Source organism: Piliocolobus tephrosceles, chromosome 20 (genome assembly GCF_002776525.5).
Source record: "Piliocolobus tephrosceles isolate RC106 chromosome 20, ASM277652v3, whole genome shotgun sequence".
NCBI classification, from domain to species: domain Eukaryota; kingdom Metazoa; phylum Chordata; class Mammalia; order Primates; family Cercopithecidae; genus Piliocolobus; species Piliocolobus tephrosceles.
In genome coordinates this window covers 3,181,912-3,191,657 of record NC_045453.1, presented here as the reverse complement: position 1 = coordinate 3,191,657, position 9,746 = coordinate 3,181,912, and positions in this window count along the sequence as shown.

Sequence of the window (9,746 nt, the reverse complement as noted above, 5' to 3'; positions counted from 1 at the left end):
TCTAGGCAAGTGTCCTTGCCTAAGCCTAACATAGTACACCAAGACGGACCTCACTTACCAGAAGTGGCCAATTGCTACTGCAGACTGAATTTGTCTTGCATAGGGTCTCGTCTTATGCTTCCTTCATGGTTACTAGGAAGATGTTGCCAGAAAAGGGGTCATGATTCAGACCTTAAAAAAGGGTTATTAGGTCTCACACAAGAAGGAATTCAAGGCAAGTCACAAAGTGCATTGAGAAGAGATAGTTTATTGAAAGCTACTCAGTTACAGAGACGGGTGTTCTCAGAAAGCAAGAGGAGGAATGCATTGTCTTTGTTTTAAACTCTTCTTATATATGAGTCTTATTTATGTAAAAGCTAAGCTATGTCTATGTGGGTGGACTGACAGTGTGACAAAATCCATGACTTTGTTGATTTAAAGAAAGTTATCCTTGGCATTTTAATGTGTAAGTACACCAAAGCATGACTATAATTATTTTAAAAGCACATATTGTTATGTGACATGGAAACATCTAGACATCTTGCTGTCATAGGAGTGTGTCCTTGCAAGTATTATTAAGCGGCTTCCTTAGCTGTGAACATCTTATGACCATGGGTTGTGATTGGCAAGGAATGTGCCTTGCTAACGTTAAGATGAAATTGATTTTAAAATGGCATCACCCTGGCTCTCCTATGCTTCTGTTTCCTTAACAAAGGAATGCCCCTTCTCTCCACAGCCCAAGCCCCAACCAGTGGGATCTGGAGGTGGGGATGACAGCATGGGAAGCCCAGCCTGGATTGGAAGCAGCAAACATTTGACCATCTCAGCCACAGGGCATGCCTACCCTCTTCTCACCCTGGACCCTGGCCATCCTGCTCCCACACTAGTCAGAAACTTTCCCCCGGAAACCTGTCCTGGGCCCAGCCTTTGTTTCAGGTCCTCTTCAAGCCAAAGGCTTCCTGATGCAAGTGCTTCCTCCCTCCAGCCATGGTGAATTCTGCCCTGTCCTCAGTTGGCTTTTCATATTCATGTTTCCTTGTGACGCTGCTACTCCAGCTATCAGGGTCAGGGGCAGCAGTGCTGAGGCCCCCCACCCAACCCCAAGGTGGCAGCGACATCCATCAAGTTCCCTCCCTCCAGGAAACCATCTCTTCACAGCATCCTCCCTCCTGCTCCGCACCTGGCATTTAACACATACTGCCCCAGTCACTGAGGATGTTGTCGCTGTTGGTGATACAAGAAATAACAGCACTGACAACAATCATAGGGTCAACTACGGGAGAGCAAGAGGTTAAGAAAACAGACTCTGGAGCTATTGGATCTGGCTCCTCTGAGCCTCAGTTTTCTCATCCGTGAAATGGGTTCAGTGTAGTATCTACCAGCCTTGTGTAGCTGCTGGCAGATAAAATTAGATCAGTATATATCACCATCAGCACTCAGAGGGTTCAGTCCATGGGGACAATTGTGGTTATTGTTATTATTGTTGCTGCTACTACAGGGAGCACTTGCCAAGGCCTTCCTGTGGGCCATTGACTGTGTCCACACTTCCAAGTTCACACCCAAAGGAACAGGGTGCGATGATACCCATTTTGTGGTTGAGAAAAACTGAGTTTCCTCAAAGTGAGGAGATGGGTTCAAGGTACCACAGTTGGGACCTGAAAAGCCAGCAATGCACTAAAGATGTGGGTGACACCAAGGCTCAGACCCTAACAGAGCAGACTCTGAGCCCTGAGGGTGGAGATCCTAGCTTAGTTCACACTGCTGCACACCCTGGCTGCAGGAGGACAGCTGGTCTTGGGGCTCTGGCCTCGGATATCCTGGGCTAATTCTTCCACCTTCTAGCTGAGTGAACCCGGGAACGTCACTTAACCTTCTTGAGCTCAGGTTTTGCCTTTGGAAGGTGAAATAATGGTCCCTACCATGCAGGGGGTTGGGGAGGATTCAATGGGTAAGTGGATGGAAAGCTTGAGCCCAGAGCCTGTGCACAGTGGGCTACTCAGGAAGGCAGAATCATGCAAGGCCAGGCCTGGAAATTCTAAAGGGCAGGCACATGTTCCCCACAAACGTGACCTTGGCAGAATCAGTTTCTGAGAGCTGCCAGCAAGAAGAAGTTGTATGGATGACAGAAATTCTAAAATTTGCGTATTTTCTTAAAGTGGGCATTTTAAAAATTCCACACTGGGGCAGGAGGAATGTTCTTAGCCCCGGGATTGCTATATATAGGTTCATGCATTTACTATGCACTGGTTCATCTAAGCCCAACCTCAGGGTCTTTGTATTTGCTGCTCCCTCTGCCTGGATCACTGTTTCCCCAGTGGGTCTCTTCTTATCATTCTAGTCCAGGCTTAGATAGTTGCCCTTCAAGAGACCTTCCCTGGGTACCCTATAAAAATGCATCCTTCACATAAACTCTTTCTCCCTTTCCCTACTTTGGTTTCTTCATGCTGCTTTTACTATCTGGCATCATTTTCTAAATTTATTTGTTTATCTGTTTGTTGACTGCTTCCTTGTCTTAGCCTATTCAGGTTGGTATAACAAATTGTCATAACTGGGTAGTATATAAACAACAGAAATTTGGGCCAGGCACAGTGGCTCATGCCTGTAATCCCAGCACTTTGAGAGGACAAGGCTTGAGGTCACGAGTTTGAGACCAGCCTGACCAACATGGTGAAACTCCATCTCCACAAGAATACAAAAATAAGCTGGGTGTAGTGGTGCACACCTGTGGTCCCAGCTACTTGGGAGGGTGAGGCAGTTGAATGGCTTGAACTCAGGAGGTGGAGGTTGCAGTGAGCCGAGATCGAGACACTGCACTCCAGCCTGGGCAACTGGGTAAGACTCCGTCTCAAAAAAAAAAAAATTAAAAAATAAATTTATTTTCACAGTTCTGGAGGCTGGAAATTCTAAGATCAGGGCATGGGTAGGTTTGATGCCTACTGAGGGCCTGCTTTCTGGCTCGCAGATGGAGCCTTTTAGCTGAGTCTACATATGGTGGAATGGGTAAGAGGCTGTTCTGGGGCCTCTTTCATAAGGGCACGAATTCCATTCATGAGGTCTCCACTCCCATGACGTGGTTCCCTCTCATTGTCTTCCACAGTGGTTGAAATAATTTACATTCCCACCAACAGTGTGAAAGTGTTCCTATTTCTCAAGGAGGATTTCTAATGAATGGTTTTGTACCATCTCCTTGGTACTGTCCCTGTGATAGTGAGGGACTTCTTGTGAGAGCTGGTCATTTGAAAGTGTGTGGCCCCCACTGCCTCTTTCTCTTGCTCCTGCTTCACCAGGTGGTGTGCCTGGTCCCCCTCTGCCTTCCATCAGGATTGGAAACTTCCTGAGACCTCCCCAGAAGCTGATGCCACCTTGTTTCCTGTGCAGCCTACAGAACCATTAGCCAATTAAACCTATTTTCTTTTTGCTCCTCAGACAACAGGAGCAGTTGTGGCTGGAGCTGCCCCTTCCCATGTTGCCTTGATCACAGACATGATATTTGAAGCACAGACCATCTTGCAACCAGGAGGAAAGGCCGAGGAAAAAAAATCATCACTATTTTTCAGCCCGGACATTGTTAAGTTGCTGGACTCCTAACGTCAGACTTCTTCCTAAGAGAAAAACAAACATCCGATGTTTAAGCCACTGCATTAAATTCCTTGTTACTTGCAGCTGAAAGCATCCCTGACTAATACAACTCTCTGTCTCAGGTCCCCATAAAATTCCTGGGAAAGCATCATATTGGTTCTAATGGGGTCATGCTCTCATTCTGGAATGGACTGTGGTGGCCAGCAGAGGTGGGATGTGCCAGTTGACCACTCCAGTGGCCACCCTTACTACGTAGGCTTCGAGTGGGTAAGGTTGTTCTCCAGCACAAAAGTTAGTAGAGTTGGGAAGTGGTGGCTACACTCCCCATACCTCTGAATCAGTGGAGGCAATACATTCCTTGTTCTTGGCTTAAAGTTTCTTCTGTTATTTCTAGGAACATGAAGATATTGACTTATTTACCCTCCAGGATTTTTATTTGGAATGCGAGGGGAGGATAATTCAGTGAACTGTCTAACTAGGGGATCTTCCTGGGAATAAAGGACAAGTAATAAAAACTGCATTACATGCCAGTGTGCACAATGTCCTTTCTATGCACCATTCTGTGCCCCCAAGACACTTTGCCTGCATGAGTTCTTGAGCCAGACAGACCTGAGTTCAAAGCCGTCTCCACCATGCCAGTGAGTGGGCAGCCTCGCCATGTCACCTCACCTCTCTGCACCTGCATCTCTAGGACTGGGGATGGAAGGACCTACTTCAAGGATCCAGTCTTCAAGAAAGAGTGGACCAAGTGCCTGCCTCATGGTGGCCCTTTGACCAGCAGCAACACCCAGAGTGCTTTCTCTGTGAACCCTTCCCTGGCAATCCCAGAATCCCAGGGAGAAAATCTGCTCCCACCTGAAACAGGAACCATCCAGCCATGAGTGAACCCACTGCCATTTCCTCCTGGCATATGGTTAGGCCATATTCCACAGCCTCCCTTGCAGTCAGGAGTGGCGCCGTGCCTGAGTTCCAATCCACTGCACTCCTTCCCCTTTGGTGGGCTTGATGCACACAGGTCTGAGGACCTCAGCAGCCACAGTGGAAGATAGAGCCGCAGGATACCAGGAGCTTGGGTCCTGAAATCATTGCGCGCTAGAGCTGCTCACTCACCAGGGGCACCCATGTTGGGCTTTCGGCGAGTAAGGAAAAAACCTCTTTGGTGTTTGGTGCATGGTGCCTCTTGGGCTTACTAACGTTACCCACATGCACCACTTCGGGGGCACCTGTACAAGTCTGCAGATGGTCAGCCCGGGAGGGCATTCCATGTGAGCACCAGCGAAGGCAGAGGGTGGGAGGTGAGGAGGTCTGAAGAGCCAATGGCAGCCACACTGTGGTGTTGGAGGAGCCAGATTGTCTTTCTTTCTTTTCTTTTTTTTTTTTTTTTTTTTTGAGACAGAGTCTCGCTCTGTTGGCCGGGCTGGAGTGCAGTGGCCGGATCTCAGCTCACTGCAAGCTCCGCCTCCCAGGTTCACGCCATTCTCCTGCTTCAGCCTCCCGAGTAGCTGGGACTACAGGCGCCCGCCACCTCGCCCAGCTAGTTTTTTGTATTTTTTAGTAGAGACGGGGTTTCACCGTGTTAGCCAGGATGGTCTCGATCTCCTGACCTTGTGATCCGCCCGTCTCGGCCTCCCAAAGTGCTGGGATTACAGGCTTGAGCCACCGCGCCCGGCCCAGATTGTCTTTCAATCCTCCCGCCTTGACCCCCAGATAGCAGCCCATGATCAGGATCACATCAAGCCTGTAGGCAGGGTAAGAGATTAATAACAATAACAACAGTAATAATAGGAGACTCTGCCAATATTCAAGAGCACTTACCACTCACCAGCTGCGAGCTGGTTGCTTTCTAGGCCTGATCTCATTTAATCCTTGCCATGGCCCAGCAATGAAGGCACTACTGATGTCAGTCCCATTTTACAGACAAGAATACAGAGGCCCATAAAGCGTCGGAGGACATTCTCCAAAGGGCATGTTCTTGAGCTCAGCTTCTTTCCAGCACAGCCTTTCATCAGGGCTTGGAGCTTCATTCCATTATATGTCCAGCATTATTCATAGGCTGAGGACACAGCAGTGAACAAAATAGATAGAAATATGGACCTCGAGGGGCTGTGACTCTAGTAGGAGAAAATGGGCAATAAACACACAGAGACATAAATACACAAAAGGAGTTTGGTGAAGGATGAGTGACATGAAGACAGCAGGTCAGGATGCTGCGGTGGGTGAAGGGAGGAGGTGGTGCTGTGCATCTCGAGGTCGGAGGAAACCTCTCTGACACGGAGCTGAAAGCATTGCAGCAAACGAGTGAGCCACGTGAAAATCTGGGGCAGGTTGTTCCTGGCAGAGGGAACAGCAAGGGCAAAGTGCAAGTGCTAAGGCCCTGAGGCTGGAAGGATCTTGTCATGTTCAGGAACAGAAAAGGGAGCAGTGAGACTGGAGTGAAGTGAGGACGGGGAGGGGAAGGATGAGGCTGCAGAGCAAGTGGGCTGGGACAAGTGGCAAGTTTTGGTGGGCAATGGTGAGAGGGGTAGAGGATCCTCCGAAAAGACTCATCTGGATGCCAGCTCTGGGGGGTGCAAGGAAGGTATTCCAAGGAGGAGGGGAGACAGTCTTGTGATGATGCCTCCGACCCTGAGAGTCAGCGCCCTCACAGCCCCTGCCTGGCCTCTCACTCGCTGTGTGACCTGGAGCCGACCACTGCTCCACTCTGGGCTTCCCTTTCCTCCTCTGTTTGAGGAGGGAGCTGGTCTGGTGCCACCATGTTCCAGCTGTCTGTCCTTAGGCAAATTATTCAGCATCCCTGTACCTCAGTTTCCTTACTCGTGAAATGAGGATGGCCCAGTTCCAGGCTTATGGTGAGTATTAAATGCACACTGCCTGGTCTCAGTGGCTGCTGGGAATTACCATCATTACTGTTGTTTTGCCATTCTATTGCTATTGCCAGTGTTGCTATTAGTATTCAAAATGCAGATTGGTGGCTGGGTGCAGTGGCTCATGCCTGTCATCTCAGCACTTTGGGAGGCAGAGGTTAGGGGATTGCCCAGGGGTTCAAGACCAGCCTGGGCAACACGGTGAAATCTGATCTCTACAAAAAAATACAAAAATTAGCCAGGCATGGTGGCACATACCTGTAGTCCTTACCTGAGCCCAAGGAGGTTGAGGCTGTAGTGAGCTGTGATTGCGCCACTGCACTACAGTCTGGGGGACAGAGAGAGACCTGTTTAAAGAGGTATATTCTGAGCCAAGCATAAGTGATCAAGACCTGTGACACAGTCCAAAGAGGTCCTGAGAACATGTGCCCAAGGTGGTCGGGTTCTAGCTTGATTTCATACATTTTATGGATACAGAAGTTACGGGCAGACATCAGTCAATCCATGTAGGGTGTACATTGGTTTTGTTGGGAAAGGCAGGACAACTTGAAAAGGGGACAGCTTCCAGGTTATAGGTGAATTCAAAGATTTTCTGATAGGTAATTGGTTGAAAGAGTTTTTATCTAAAGACCTGGAATCAATCGAAAGGAATGTCTGGGTTGAGATAAGGGGTTTTGGAGACCAAAGTTCTTATTATGCAAATGAAGTCTGCAGGTAGCAGGCTTCAGAGACAATGGAGGTAAAGGTCCCAGACTCTTCCTTAAATCTCTCCTGCATCAGGAAAAGCCCTGGAAAGGGAAAAGGATTCTCTACAGGATGAAGATTTTCTCCACAAGAGACAGATTTGCAGGGCCATTTCAAAAATATGTCAAAGAAATATCTTTTGGGGTAAAACACTTCAATGTCTTTCAGGTCTTGCTATCTGTTGTGTGATGCTGTACGAGAAATTTGGTATCTTATTGCTACAGAGAGTCTGCTTTGTCAGTCTTAAGCTCTCTCTCTCTCTTTTTTTTTTTTTTTTTTTTGAGACAGAGTGTTGCTCTGTCACCCAGGCTGGAGTACAGTGGCGGATCTTGGCTCCATGCAGCTTCTGCCTCCCAGGTTTCAGTGATTCTCCTGCCCCAGCCTCCTGAGTAGCTGGGATTACAGGCATGTGCCACCACACCTGGCTAATTTTTGTATTTTTAGTAGAGATGGGATTTCACCATGTTGGCCAGGCTGGTCTCGAACTCCCGACCTCAGGTGATCCACCCACCTCAGCCCCTCAAAGTGCTGGGATTAAAAGCGTGAGCCACTGTGCCCAGCCCATTTCTATGAATGAAAAAACCTCATAAACTACGGAACATCCCTACACGCGTTACAAGGATTCACACGTATTCAAGCCCAGAAAACAGACTCACAGGAGCCCGTGAGTCTGATCCGCCAGTCTTGGCCTTCCAGGCATGAGCCACCAAGACCTGCCAAGTTCTCTGTTTTCATGTTAATGTTGGTCAACTGTGCCTGAATTCCTAAGGGAGGAGGGTATGAGGCAGGCCTGATCCCCACTTTCCATCATGGCCTGAACTAGATTTTCAGGGTTTGTTGGGTCCCCTTGGCTGAGAGGGGGATCCATTCAGTCAGTTAGGGGACTTGGAATTTTATTTTTGGTTCACAGTTCTGAGGTCTCTTCTGGCTTTCAGACTGGCCTGGTTGCTTCCCATCTGGTCACCTCTCTGTCAGTGTTGGGGATCAGCGTTCATCTCCCCACGGATGTTCTGCCTGGAGTGGGGGTGGGAAATGGGACTGGACCTCCCTCCATGGGATGCACCCAGGCCCTCTGCTCCAGCCTTCCAGTGCTCCTCACCCAGATACCCTTCTGCAGGGACCCCAGTTTTACTCCCCTGAAAAAGAAAGTTTCCATCAGTAGGAGAAGACAGGACCTGAAATAGTCCCTGAGCCTACATGTCTACTAGAGTAGATATTTTTGAAAGCCTGGAGAGAGGAGGAAGCAGGCAGGAAGGAGACGAAACCCCAGGCCTGTCTGCGGCCTCCAGGAGGACTGGTCTTCAGGACCCAGGGGCCCTCTGCATTCCTCCTGCCTCCCTATCTCATCCTAGCTCCTGCCCCGTCCCCACACCGCTTCTCTCCCCTTTCCTAACGGGATGCCCTTTTCTCTACTCCAGTCCAGCCCAGTCCTACTGGAGAACAGCAACTTGAGCTGGTCTTTCTGTGCTCCGGTTGATTAAAATGTAGAAGATGCCTCTGTCCAGAAGACTTGGGTTGGCCCTAATCACTCCCAGCTCCCTTGGCTGAGTGACCACCCTCTGCTGGCTGCTGTCATCGCACATTGGAAGTGATGGAGGAGCAGAAGCACTAGTGGGTCACCAGTCGGTCTTCAGGCTCCAGGGCCAGCATTCAGACTGGGCAGGAGGTTTATGGGTGGAAGGTGAGGTGGGCAGCCCATTGGCCACTCCTCAGGGCTGGATGGAAATAGTGATTAGGAATGTGGGCTTTGATGTCAGACGGCTTGGGGTTGCAGCCTGATTTTGCTATTTACTATTTGTGAGTTAAGTCCTCTGCGTTTCAGTTTCTCCATCTGTAAAAGGGGACTGATATTGGAAGACGTCCTACTTAGAATGGCACCTGAGCCATTGTAAACACTCAGTGAATCCACGGTAAGACTTCAACCCCCAGACTCCCACTGCTCCCTTGCCCCAGCTTCCCTGCACCTCTCTTGCCGCTTCCCTCAAAGTTGCTCTCAGTCAGGCCTGGGGAGCCACAATCCAGAAATGAGGACTGTGACATCCCTCTTCACAGCTGTACCCAGCATCAAACAGTCAGTAGAGACTCAAAACACGGAGCCCCTACCATGTGCCGGGCACGGCATGGCATGCCTGTTCTCTTTCTTGTTTTGATACCGCAATGATTAATTCTGTGAAAAAAGTTCTAGAAGGATATAAGGCAAAGAGTTAGGCTGTGTCCCGTCCATTCGCTCATGGCTCCGCTCCCACCCATGGCTGCACTGTGGACACTGCTCTGCATCTTCTTTTGTCCGCTGCACAATGGGCTCTGGATGGAGCCCTGTTGGCACAATGAGTGAGCCCTATATCAAGCTTTGTCATTGCTGCATCGTTTTCCACTGTGTAGCTGGGCCACCGTCAGTACAGCCAGCTGTCTCTGATGGACAGCTGGGCTGCAGCCAGATTCCTTCTAACAGGGCTTCAGGGAAAGTCCTTCTCAGTGTCTCTTTGCACACAGGGCACGTTTCTCTAAGGCATGTTTCTGGACGTGAGACTGATGGGCAGCATGTGCTCCTTACATGTGGGGGCCCTGTCAATCCCCACC